Source organism: Rhincodon typus, chromosome 1 (genome assembly GCF_021869965.1).
Source record: "Rhincodon typus isolate 14 chromosome 1, sRhiTyp1.1, whole genome shotgun sequence".
In the NCBI taxonomy this organism is placed as follows: Eukaryota; Metazoa; Chordata; class Chondrichthyes; order Orectolobiformes; family Rhincodontidae; genus Rhincodon; species Rhincodon typus.
The window spans coordinates 8208783-8223334 of NC_063332.1; positions in this window are offsets into that span (position 1 = coordinate 8208783).

The window sequence follows — 14552 nt, forward strand, 5'->3', positions numbered from 1 at the left end:
AGAAGGCAGCTCACCACAACCTTTTCAAGGGCAACATTGGATGGTCAATAGAGACAATAGGGACTGCAAATGCCGGAAGCCATAGTCTATAGGCATGAAGCTGGAAAAGCACAGCAGGTCAGTCAGCATCCAAGGACCAGCTAAGTCAACATTTTGGGCTGAAAACCCCTGACCACCTGAAACATTGAGTCACCTGCTCCTTGGATGTTGTCTAACCTGTTGTGCTTTTCCAGCCTCACACTTATAGACCACAGTTGGTCAATAAGCACTGGCCCAGCCAGCAATGTCCACGTCCCCTGAATTAAAAGAAAAACTACAAACAAAGCTTTAGGTTACAAGTGACAGAGAATCTCTTAAAAAAAGTGAAATTCTTTTTTCGTTCTTCTATTTCTTATGTTCATAATTTTGGAAACAACTGCTCCGATCATGGGGTAGGAAGGGCACTGCCGAGGAGAGAGTATTAGGGGAGGATCTGTGAGTAATCCCTCAGGAAACCAGCCTGGGCACTGTACACATTTGTGGAATTCCCAGAGTTACATCGGAATTGATTTAGGGCCACTTTACCTCCCTCTTCTCTGACTTCAGGCCCTTGGCCCATCAATTGCTGGTTATTCCTATGGGACCTCAGGCAATAACTGGGAATCGATGTCTGCATCTGTCGGCTGTATATAACATTACTGGAAAACTGGTTGACGGAAAGTGAGGGCACGAGAATCTTTCCCAGAGGCAGCTTTTAGCAAAGTGGTTAATTCCCTTTTATCCATTTTCTCACTCGCAGTCCCACTTAAGAAATGTGCCCTATGGTACACAGATTGAGCTGCACAGACCCAATCGATTTCTGTCTAAGTCAGCATCTCTTACCAAGGGACATGCAAGGAAAGAGCACATCCAGCAGAGCTAGCAAAGCCCTCCATGCTTACAGGGCCACAGACTGGTCACAGCACAGGAGGCAATATGGCCCATTATGTCTGTTCTCGCCCCCAGTACGTTGTTTTGATTCTGCACCGTTTCCAGGAGTGTGAAGGTACGAACCAATTAGCCACGGATGTAGCTACGCCCTCTTTTTCAGATGTCTCTTAAAGCTACCTCTTTGACCAAACTTTCGTTCACCTGCCCTTATTTCTCTTTATGTGTCAAATTTTGTTCGGTAAGCAGGGCAGCACGGTGGCTCAGTGGTTAGCGCTGTTGCCTCATAGAAACAAGGACCTGGGTTTGTTTCCAGCCTTGGGCGACTGTCTGTGTGGAGCTTGTAAGTTCTTTGCATGTCTGAGTTTCCTCCGGGTGCTCTGGTTTTCTCTCACAGACCAAAGATGTGCAGGTTGGCAGATTAGCTATGGAGAATGCAGGGTGAAAGGGTAGTGGGGTGGGTCTGGGTCTGGGTGGGATGATCTTCAGAGGGTCAGTATGGACACGATGGGTTAAATGGCCTGCTTCCACACTGTAAGGATTCTAATCGCCCTTGTGAAACATCTTTGTGATGTTTTAATGTATCTACATTGTACATTAATTAGAGACAGATCTGAAGAGGTTCATTAGATTGTTACCTGGAATAAGCAGACTATTTTACAAGGGTGGGTTGGACAGACTATGGTTGCCACTGGTGTTTAGAGGAGTGATTTGATTTGATTTGGTTTATTTTATATATTGTCATGTATACCAGAGTACAGTGAATAGCTTTGATTGTGAGCAGTACAGGCAGATCATGGTAAGCAAGGACATCCAGATCACAAAGCAAAAAAAAACATTCATCAGTCTAATAATGGCCAGGAAGAAGCTGTTCCTGAACCTGCTGGTGCGTGTGTTCAGGCTTCTGTATCTTCTGCTTGATGGAAGAGGTTGTAGGAGAGCATTACCGGGGTGCGATGGGTTTTTGATGATGTTGACCATTTTTTTGCAGCAGTGAGCTATGTAAATAGAGTCCATGGATGGAAGATTGGCCTCCATGATGGTCTGGGCTGTGCACACCACCATCTGTAGTTTCTTAGGGTCCTGAGCAGAGCAGTTGCCGTACCAGGACGTTATGCACCTGGACAGTTTGCTTTCAATGGTGCATCTGTAGAAGTTGGTGAGGAACCTCATGGACATGCCAAATTTCCTGAGCCGCCTGAGGAAGAAGAGGCATTGTTGTGCCTTCTTGACCATTGCATCTAAGGAAGTCAAGGACAGGTCATCAGTTATCATCACTCTGAGGAACTTGATGCTCTCTCCCCTCTTGACTTCAGCTCTGTTGATGTAAATGGGGGTGTGTTCTCCTTTTTTTTCAGAAGTCAATGATTAAATCTTTAGTTTTGCCGACGTTGAGAGACAGGTTGTTCTCACTGCACCACGTCACCAAGCCCTCTATCTCCCTTCTGCCTTGTGACTCGTCATTGTTAGATATCCATCCTGCCACGGTGGTATTGTCAGTGAACTTGTAGATAGTGTTCATTTGGAATTTGGCAACACAGTCGTGGGCGTACAAGGAGTGCAGTAGAGGGCTGAGGACACATCCTTGGAGTGCTCCAGTGTTGAGTGATATTGAGGAGGAGGTGCAGTTACCTCTGATCTTCAGTTTCACTGATCTTCACTGCCTGTGGGTCAGAAAGCTGAGGATTCAGTTGCAGAGGGTGGAGCCAAGACCAAGGTCATGCAGTATTGAGACCAATCTGGAGGGGATAATGGTGTTGAAGGCATAGCTGCAGCCACTGATCAGGAGTCTGATATCGGTGTCCTCATTGTCCAGATGTTTCAGGAATGAGCGCAAGGCTAAGGAAATGGCATCTGCTGTGGATCTGCTACACCGGTAGGCAAACTGTAGGGGATCAAAGGAGGCTGGAAGACTGGAGTTGATGTGGGTCATGACCAGCCTCTCGAAGCACTTCATGATTATGGAGGTCAGAGCGACTGGGCGCTAATCATTAAGTCACGTGAGGGGTGGCTTGTTAAAATGTATTAGAGCCCGAATGTTCCTGTCAAGGTGGGAACAGAAAGGATGTTTCCTCATGTGGGTGACTCCAGAACTATTGGACTGTGTTTTAAAATGAGAAGTTACTCTTTCAGGTGAGAGATAAGAAGAATGTTTTTTTTCTCACAGACGGTTGTGTGAATTGGGAACTCTCTGTCTCAGTAGACTGTGGAGGTGCGATCATTTAATACTTTTAAGACAGAGATAGATAGGTTTTATTAGGCAGGGGAACCAAAGGTTATTGGGGGCAGATGAATAAGCGGCCTTCAACAAACAGAAAGATCAGCCACAATCTTATTGGATAGTGGAGCAAGTTCGATGGCCTGAATGTTCTGGTTCTGTTCCTATTTCATATGTTTACATGTACAGAACTGGATGAGCCATGTGAATACTTTGAGTAACAGGGCAGGTCAGAGATTAGGAATTCTGCAGTGAGTTACTCATCTCCCATCTCCACCTACCTGTTCACCATGGACAAGGCATAAATCAGGAAATACAGTTTACTCGTGTATTCCAATGCCTGGCATCATTGTTTTACTCTGCAGGAGACTTTTATTTCAGGACCTGAAGTTTTCAGGAAGGCGTAAATCAAAAATAGGAGACAAGCCTGACTGAGTGTCACTGCTTTTTGAGAAAATGGTAATTTGGCTTTGTCTTTGTTTATTTCACACGGAGTTTAGTTCAGCCTAGGTTCTGCTGATCACTGCAGCCCTTTTCATTCAGTGTTTTCTCCTTTTCTTTATTAAAATCAGATGATGGGAGTGGAAAATTGATTGCCCATATCTTACTGCTGTCATGACAAATCTTAAATTACATGAGATTATCTGGGCAGTATCAACGTGAGCTGCCTTCCATTTATCATAATCTAAATCTGACATTGAACCCATCACTTTTCTTCTCCATCATCTGCTTGTCTAACTTCCCTTTAAATGCAACTCAAACTAGTTGCTTTAACATCTCCCTGTGGTTGTAATTAAAAGGGAAGCCGGGGGGTGCTTCTGGGGTTAACATCTTTTCTGAAATACAGCGACTCTGACTGTTCGATGCTACTTCAGGTCAGCTGAGTGATGTTACTGGAGTGCTGGCTGAACATACAAACAAATGATGTGTACATTTAGAGATAGTAGGAACTGCAGATGCTGGAGAATCTGAGATAACAAGGTGTAGAGCTGGATGAACACAGCAGGCCAAGCAGCATCAGAGGAGCAGGAAGGCTGACGTTTTGGGCCTAGACCCTTCTTCAGAAATGGGGGAGGGGAAGGGGGTTCTGAAATAAATAGGGAGAGAGTGGGAGGCGGATAGAAGATGGATAGAGGAGAGGATCGGTGGAGAGGAGACAGACAGGTCAAAGAGGCGGGGATGGAGCCGGTAAAGGTGAGTGTAGGTGGGGAATTAGGGAGGAGATAGGTCAGTCCAGGGAGGACGGACAGGTCGAGGGGGCAGGATGAGACTAGTAGGTAGGAGATGGGGGTGGGGCTTGAGGTGGGAGGAGGGGATAAGGTGGGAGGAAGGACAGTTTAGGGACATTTAAAAGGGATAGGCAGGTAGAGTAAATCAGCCGTTAAGTTATTGAATGGCAGAGAGACCGAGTGGCCTGACCTGCTCCTAATTTGTATATTTGGATGAGAAGGCAATTGAATACAGACTTTGTGTTACAAATAAATCATGGGATGCGCATGTTTTTGGCTCGGTCAGCATATTTGTTGCTGGTCTCTAATGCTCCCTGAGAGAGTGGCGTTATAGCCCAAATGGTGCAGGTATCATACAGTACAGAGGAGGCCCTCAGCCCATCAAGTCTGTCCCACCAAAAATAAACTCCTACCTACAACAGCAACACTTTCCCCCATTAAGCTATTATCCATGAATGTTATGACATTTCAAGTGCCCCCTTCCTATTGACCCTTTGATTAACGGGAACAAGCTGCTTTCTATTCACACTGTTCATGCCCCTTGTAATCTCATACACCTCAATAAGATCTCCTGTCAACTTTCTTCAAAGAAAACAACCTGACATTATCCAGCCTCTAGATGCACCCTAGTTACACATACACACTCTAGATACACCCATAGTGTCATCAGAGAGGGAAGTCTAAGATTTTGGCTGCGATAGCATTAGGGTTAGTGAAGGGCGATGAAGGAACAGTGATATAATTTCAAGTCAGAATGGTGCATGACTTAGAGGGGAGGTTTTTCCCATGCATCATCTCCTCTAGTCCTTCCAGATGGTAGTTGTTCGCGGTTTGGAAGGTACTGTCGAAGGGGTCTTGATCAGTTGTGAGTTATCGCAAGCCCTTGATTGATTTACATAAGAGTAATGCAAACGTCGACACTCAAGTCAAGTTCCAATTTGAAAGCCCTCGTGCAGTACTGAAGGGCTGGCCTTGCTTTGTGAGAACGATATTTTATTGAACACTGTGGTCAATTCACGGAACTGGCTCCTGAGGGAGACAGTATTGATTTGTACAAATGAAAATTTGAGAGATTTCTTTCAAAGAATAACAATTTAAGTTATAATGCTCAAAGGCAATTCAGGATGACTAACAAATGCTCAGTCACTCAGATCTCTTGAAACAATAAAAAAAACTAGTGATTTGCAAAAGCAATCCAAGTGTTCACAACCTGTCTGCCAAATGCGAATAAGAACAGTATTGGTAAAGATTGAACACTGCCCACCTTGAGCATTCTCCATCATGCTCTGTGGAATGCCCACCCTGCTAATTGGCATAGATTCAGAACTGATCTAGCAGTTCAAAGTTAAGCATCTGTCCTCCTTACCACTCTACCATTACCAACGAACCAAAGAGGCAACCCCAGGTCAATGGAGAGTACAGGGGGGTAGGCCAGGAGCAGCACCAAGCATATCTTAAAATGAGATGTCAAACTGGTAAAAATACTGAACAGGATTGCTTGTGTGCCAAACAGCACAAGCAGTAAGTGATAGACAGAACTGAGCAATGGCACAACTAATGGATCAGATCTAAGCTCTACATTCTCTGTACTATTACTTGTTCTAGAAACTTTAATAACATCTGCTGAGCCCTCCCTGCCTTTAACTTTTTCCATTAAACTGAACACAGTCCTCCACTATTAAGTTTAAAGCCCTATCCACAGCCCTAGGTATACGATTCCCCAGGATTCTGGTCCAGCATGATTCAGGTGTAGTCAATCCCATCATAACAGCTCCCTCCTTCCCCAGTACTGGTGCCAATATCCCATGAATTTGAACCCATTTTTCCCACACCAGTCTTTGAGCCACACATTTATGTCATGGCTCAGGTAGTAATCCAGAGATTATTACCTTTTTGCTTTTCAATTTAGCCCCTAGCTGCTCATATTCCCTCAGCAGAACGTCTTTCCTCTTTCTATCTGTATCATTGGTACCTACGTGGACCACGACAACTGGATCTTTCTCCTCCCACTCCAAGTTCCTCTGCAGCCCAGATGAGATATCCTGAACTTGGGCACAGGCAAGCAATACAGCCTTTGGGACTCTCGATCCAAGCAACAGAGAACAGTGTCTATTCCCCTGACTATACTATCCCCAATTTCCATTTCTCTTTTCTCCACCTCCTGAAGGGCTCCCTGTATGACGGTGCTCATCCTCCCTATGGCCTACAATCTCATCCACACAGGGAGGAACAATCTCAAACCTGTTAGACAACTCAAGGACTGAGACCCTTCAGCACTACCTCCTGGATTGCTCTACCTGCTTCACTCATAGCCATACCCTCCTGTCACTGAGGACTGACCAAATTTGAGGTATTTAATCCAAGGGGTGTGTCTGCCTCCTGAAACAGAGTAGCCTAGTAATTTTCCTCCTCCCTGATGTGTCACAATGCTTGTAGTTTAGATTCTACCTCATCAGCTCTGAGTTGGAGCTCCTCAAGCAACCAACACTTGCTACAGACGTGGTCTCAATGAACCAATGGGGTCCATCAGCTCCTACATCATACAGGTACAATACATTGCCTGGTCTTGATCTCTGTTTTAATTAGTTATTTCTTAAAATTAGAGTTTTCAAAAATTTTTACTGTTCATTTTGATTGTAGCCTGTAAACATTTCCCCTTTACTGGCATCATTGGAGGAGACAAAACAAAGTAAGGACTCAGATTTCCTTCCCTAAAGGACTTTAGTAAACTAGTTGGCTTTTCTACAACAATTGATGATGGTGTCAGGGTCACCATTATTAAGATTAATTTTCCATTCTTAACTTAATGGATGAATTTGAATTCCACAGCAGAATTTTTTATTAATATTCTCAAAACTTGAGCTTAGGCTTTCGGAGTACCCAACCTGTGAGATTGCCAACACATCACTGTATCCCCAAAAATTTGGGAGGTCAACTAGAGGTTGGGAATTCTGCAGTGAGGAACACATCTTCTGACTTCCCAAAGCCGGTCCAGCATCTATGAGGCACAAGTCAGGGGTGTGATGGAATAGTCCCCATTTGCCTGGATGGGTGCAGCTCCAACAACACTCATGAAGCTTGATATCATCCAAGACAAAGCAGCCCGCTTGATTGGCACTGCATCCACAAACACTCACTCTCTACACCACCGATCCACAGTAGCAGCAGTGTTTTCTATCTACAAGATGCAATGCAGAAATTCATCAAAGATTCAAACCTCCAGCCACTTACAACTAGAATGACGATGGCAGCAGAAACATGGGAACACCACTACCAACAATTTCCCCTCCAATTCAGTCACTAATATTTGGAGTGGCATGGTGGCTCAGTGGTTAGCACAGCTGCCTCACAGTGCCGGGGCCTTGGCTCAATTCCACTCTCAGGTGACTGTCTGTGTGGAGTTTGCACATTCTCCCCGTGTCTGCGTGGGTTTCCTCCGGGTGCTCCAGTTTCCTCCCACAGTCCAAAGATGTGCAGGTTAGGTGGATTGGCCAGGCTAAATTGCCCGTAGTATTCAGGGATGTGTAGAATAGGTGGGTTATAGGGGAATGCTTTGAGGGTCAGTGTGGACTTGTTGGACCGAAGGACCTGTTTCCACACTGTAGGGATTCTATAATATGACTGTCCCTTCACCGTTGCTGGGTCAAACTCTCTCCCTAACACCATTGTGGACCTACCAACAGCACATGGGCTGCAGTTGTTCAAGGAAGCATCTCACCTCCAACTTCTCAAGTGCAACTGGGGACAAGCAATAAATGCTGGGCCAGCCAGTGATGCTGATATCCTGTGAGTGAATAAAATAAACACAAGGGATTGGCAATAAATGCAGGCTCAGCCAGCAATAACCTTGCCCATGGAATGAATTGGAAAAAAATAATACAGAGCCTGCAGAGACATGATGCCTTCTTTTTGAAAGTTTGTTTATAGGGTTGTGTTATGCCAAACCTGCAGAGAAGGGATAAGGCATAACCTCACACAATTATAGGGCAGGCTGTGCTGATGGCTTGCTTGGTAAAAAGGTGATTAATCAGGAGCGAATACATCTTGTGCCTGTCTGATAAAACAGCATTTGGCGCTGTTTTCCTTGGCTTCAGTTCTGCGGGGTGAATGCAGTGTATAAACGCCCGAGGAGCAACTACAGGCAGATAGAACAGTTCAGAATGTAAATGGAGTTCATGGGAGTTGCTGCAAAGTACAATTTGTAGGCTAATGTATCATTGTCAATTCGAAAATAAATATCCAAAAGAAGTTTAAATCTCGCTGACAACATTCTACCCACATTAAGAGAGAAGTAGGCAATTAATCAACACCAGTTCTACCTCCCCCCCACCCCTCCTGTAGATGTGACTAATATCTGCATGCCCCATTCTCCTCAAGTTCCTGGATGTGTCATTGATCTGGACTGCAAATGAGTTGGGAAGGTAGATCTGAGTTGGGGAAGGGAAACTGAAGAGATGCTACATTTATACAATGACCAATTTGTCTCCTTATGGTTTGGATGGAGGGGCAGTCAATGAAGCAAGGTGCCATTGTGGAAAATGGCAACTTGTGAACACCCAAAAAATATTTCTTTACTGCTGAGTTGAGTCATTCAACTGCTTAGATTTTGAACTTCTCTCTAATATGACCAGTGATATTCTGAACTTTTCTCACCAAACTGTTTGAGCCATACCCATTCTGCTTTCTGCATCCTCTATATGTTGAAGTGAAGACAGGTCATAGAGTCTCTAAATCCACCACTTTGCCAATATGGTTCCATGCAGCAAGTATACCATATGGATGACAGAAGGAATTGACAGATTTTAAAGTATTGCTGGTAAGGATAATAATGCACCCCAACAATATGCAGTGCCATTAGTCATAAAAAAGGACTACAAGTGTGCAGATGAACAATGAGTGCACCAGTTCTAAGGCCAGTTCTGGTTGTTCAGTTACAGGGAGGATATTATTAATCTGGAGAGGGTTCAGAAGAGATTTACCAGGATGCTACTAGGTATTGAAGGTTTCAGTTACAAGAAAAGCCTGGATAGGCTGGGACTTTGTTCACTGGAGAGTAGAAGGTTGAGAGGTGACATGATAGAAGTTTATAAAATAATGAGAAGTATAAATAAAGTTAATGGTAGTTGTCTTTATCCCAGGATGGGAGATTTCAAGAACACGAAGCACATTTTTAAGGTGAGAGGAGAGAGATTTGTAAAAGACAGAAGAGGCAAATGTTTTACACAGAGAATGGTTTGCATTTGAAATAAGTCCCAGTCCACAAACAGAATAACCAATACACTATGGAACCTACACAGAACAGGATAGATAACAAAAACAGAATTGCAAAGGATGAAACCAGAAGGCAACAACACTCCAAGATTCTATGGACTGGTTAAGGTACACAAGCCTGACATACCCCTCAGACCAATCGTAGCTCTACCAGGATGCCCATCACATAAATTAGCAAAGGAACTACAACAAAAGCTTAAACATCTAAACGGTAGTTCAAGACACTCCATATAACCAACACAAGAATTCCTGGGCGGCATCAAGAACACAAAAATAAACAAAGAAGAAGTGATTGTCTCATTTGATGTAACAGCATTGTTTATATCAATCGACAGAAACCTGGCCAAAGTAACCATATCCAACCTACTAGACAAACACAACATGACAGAATGAGGAACAGTTCAACAAACACGACATATGTCAGCTTTCCTGCTCCTCTGATGCTGCTTGGCCTGCTGTGTTCATCCAGCTCTACACCTTGTTATCTCAGATTCTCCAGCATCTGCAGATCCTACTATCTCTGATACTCAAACTACTGGACTTATGCTTAACAACACACTTTACACTTAATGGCAAGATATATGAGCAGATCAAGGGGACTCCCATGGGCTCACCCATCTCCAGACTGATAGCTGAGGCAGTCATGCAAAGACTGGAACAAATAGCCCTCCCACAGAGACAGCCCAACCTCTGGATCAGATACGTGGACGACACTTTTGTAATTATGAAAAGAACAGAAATTGAGAATGCCCACCGACTCATCAACACCGTACTCACAGAGATTAAATTAACAAGAGAGGAGGAAAACAACAACAAACTCCCATTCCTGGACATGATGGTAGGAAGAAAAGAGAATGGTGATCTCATTACAAACGTATACAGGCAATTCACACATACTGACCAGGTCTTAAACTATCACAGCAACCACCCCAACTCAAACAAGGGGAGCTGCATTAGGACCTTGTTCAAAAGGGCCACTACACACTGCAGCACACCCGATCTGCAGAAGGAGGAAGAAGAACACCTCTACAAGGTCTTTACCAGGAATGAATACTCCCGCAGCTTTATCCACAGATACCTAGCCAACAGACAACAGAACCAGGACACACCAAAATCCAAAACAATAACCACCATAACATGTATAAAAAAACACCTCAGAACTTACAGCCAGACTGCTCAGACCGCTAGGAATCATAACAGCAACACAAACCGGCAGGCACACTAAGGCAGCCACAGACCAGGGTTAAAGACCCAATAGATACCATGGACAGGATGAATGTGGTTTATAAGATACCATGCAGAGACTGCACAAAACACTACGTGGGACAAACAGGCAGACAACTAGCAACCCGTATCCACAAACACCAGCAAGCCACTAAACGACACAACCAGATGTCCTTGGTTTCATACACACAGACGAAAAAAAAACACATTTTCAACTGGGCCAATACTACTATCATAGGACAAGCCAACAATAAGTGGGGAGGTGATGACCTAGTGGTATTATCACTGGATTATTATTTCAGAGACCCCAGATAATGTTCCGGGGACCCAGGTTCAAATCCCAACAGAGCAGCTGGTGAAATTTGAATTTAATAAAATATCTGGAATTAAGAATCTAATGATGAATCAATTGTCAGGAAAAACCCATCTGGCTCACATTAGGGAAGGAAATAGCACTCCTCACCTGGTCTAGCCTACATGTGATTCTAGAGCCACAGCAATGTGGTTGACTCTTAACTGCCCTGTGGGCAATAAATGATGCCCACATCCTGTGAATGAATTTTTTAAAATTCTTGCCAAGTTTAAAACTGCTTGGCAAGAATTTTTTAAAATTAATTCACAGGATGTGGACATCATTGTCTAGGCAAGCATTTATTGCCCACAGGGCAGTTAAGAGTCAATTTCACAAATCGCTGCTTTTTTTTTGGATAGTTGGGTTTGAGATACAGTTCTTGTATAGCAGCCTAGAGTACATAGAACATAGAACAGTACAGCACAGTACAGGCCCTTCAGCCCACGATGTTGTGCCGAACTTTCACCCTAAACCTAACCTCCACCCCTACCTTATACTATCATCCATATGCCTATCTAATAGCCGCTTAAATGCCCCTAATGAGGCTGACTCCACTACCCTCCCCGGCAATGCATTCCACCCCCCTACCATTCTCTGAGTAAAGAACTTACCTCTGATGTCTCCTCTATATCTACCTCCATTCACTTTAAAACTATGCCCTCTCGTAATAGCTACCTCCACCCTAGGAAAAAATCTCTGATTGTCCACTCTATCTATACCTCTGATCATTTTGTACACCTCTATCAAGTCACCTCTCATCCTTCGTCGTTCTAAAGAGAAAAGCCCGAGCTCTCTCAACCTTTCCTCATAAGACCTTCCCTCCATTCCAGGCAACATCCTGGTAAATCTCCTCTGCATCTTTTCCAATGCTTCCACATCTTTCCTGTAATGAGGTGACCAGAACTGGACACAATACTCCAGATGTGGCTGAATCAGGCTTTTGTACAGCTTTTGTAGCTTAAACTATCAAACTGTATATGTGGTGGGGAACATGGGGTGCTGGCAAAGGAACTTGAGATGGATCAGGGTTGTGCAAGGCTGCATTCCTCCTGCCTTCGGCAAGGACAGTGCAAATCAGTAATTCTCAAAATGTTGTAGCTGCTGGAAATCAGGTGGTTTATAAAGCTTGCGATCAATGTTTTGCAAATGGGTTATCAAGTCCGTAGATCAGAGGCACTTAAATGGAATTCATGTACAGATTAGCCATAATCTAATTGAATGGTGGAGTAGGTAGGAGGGAAGCCTCCTCCCCACTGTACATTGTTTGGACTGCACTTCTCAAATTTTGAATTTAATGTTGATCACTCTCTTTGTGCACCTTCTCTGCAACCATAACGTTGTATTCCTTGCTCTGTTCTACTACCCTAATGAACATTGTATGGTACAAATTGCCTGTACTGCACACAAAACAAATCTTTTCACTGTACCTTGGTACATGTGACAATAATCAATCAGTCAATCAATAAGCCACACTGAAAAACTGTTGATATTTTCCGAGCTCATGTTCAGAGCTATACTTGAAGCCATTGAGAAGACATCAGAATGAAATGCCTCTAAGGAATAAAATCATCCCAACCAACAGCATGAAGGACAATAATGTAAGGTTCTACATTCTGCTCACAAAAAAGACCTTGAACTACCTGTTGCCTGCCACTTCAATGCACCACCTTGCTCCCTGGCCAACATCTCTGTCTCCGGCTTGCTACAGTGTTCCAGTAAAGCCCAACGCAAGCTGGAGGAACAACACCTCATTTTCTGCTTGGAAGCAGCCCTCCGGACTCAATATTGAGTCCAATAATTTTAGGGCCTAAACTCTCCCATGTCCCAGCCCCCTATCCCACATACCAGGCCTTGTTACCACATAGCCTGCCATTACACACCCCCTGTTGTTAGTCACTAACAGTCCCCATTAACAACTATTCACCCTCCCAGCCTGATCGTTAGCAACTCCTTTGTCTGTCCAACTGTCTTTCTCTCTCTTCGGGCTTTATCCTATCGTTTACTCCCTACCTCACCCACCTCCCTATTTTCTGCATATAAACTGACGTTTTCCCAGCCACCATCAGTTCTGAGGAAGGGTCACTGGACCCGAAATGTTAACTCTGTTTTCCCAGCCACAGATGCTGCCAGACCTGCTGAGCTTTTCCAGCAACTTTGTTTTTGTTCCTGATTTACAGAATCCGCAGTTCTTTTGGTTTTTATTTAGTATTTAACTCACTGCCACATCTCTTCCAGGCATGCCCACCTTGAAGAAGTTCTGCTCCTCTCTCCGACGGGATTTCCGTTCCAATCTCTCTTCTTGCCCACCGACTTTAATATCACTGTCACTCCTGGTGTTTGACCAGGTATTTGCTAAAACTCGTTTCCAAAGCCATATCACATTCCTCAGTCACTGCCTCTGGCTCAGACTCACCCCACGTGGATTCCAACTGAAGTTTCATCCCTCATGTTTTGAATCCTCCCAGGATCACAGATATCTCCGTGATGTTCAATGTTCCACAGACAGCTGCTCTCGCTGCATCCTGAGACCCACACTCAGTGCCACGCGGCGCCACATGCACACTCTCAACCTTTCTCTCCCACAGCATCGCAACGCGCTGGCTCAGGGCTGCACCACTCCACAGTTCCACTTCGTCCTCCGGCTCATTCGTCGTGCTAACAAGAAACTTTTTCTTTTCCTTTCAGGCATCAAGGCCCACAAGATGCACCAACTCAAAAATACCCATGGCCCTCTGGAACCTACCTCCCCTGCCCTCCCCTCTGACTCTATCCCCTCCCCCAACACTCCCACCTCCTGTCGGGTATTCACCATCCCTCCTAACCTTCCGCTGTCCAATGCTGAACACTCCGTACTCAGCAAAGGCCTCAACTTTATCCCTCTGTGTCCCCACCTTAACGAATTTCGGGCACAACATGACGCCAAACTGTTCTTCCGCTGTCGTCGCCTCCGTGCTCATTTCTTTGGACAAGAGTCCACTCCCCATCCCACAGACCCCTTTGCCCAACTCCAACACTCTCCCTCCACCTGGACCCCCCCCCTCCGGCCTTTTACCTGCTCTCGATCTTTTCATTGAGAACTGTCGACGTGACATCAGTTGCCTCAATTTCTCTGTCCCTCTCAACAAATCCAACCTATCTCCCTCTGAGCTGACTGCACTCAGTGCATTCAGATCTAACCCTGACTTTGTCATCAAGCCTGCCGATAAGGGTGGTGCTGTTGTAGTCTGGCGTACTGACCTCTACCTTGCAGAGGCTGAGCGCCAGCTCTCAGATACCTCCTCCTACCTTTCCCTGGACCATGACCTCACCATGGCGCATCAGGCCATTGTATCCACTATGGTTACAGATCTCA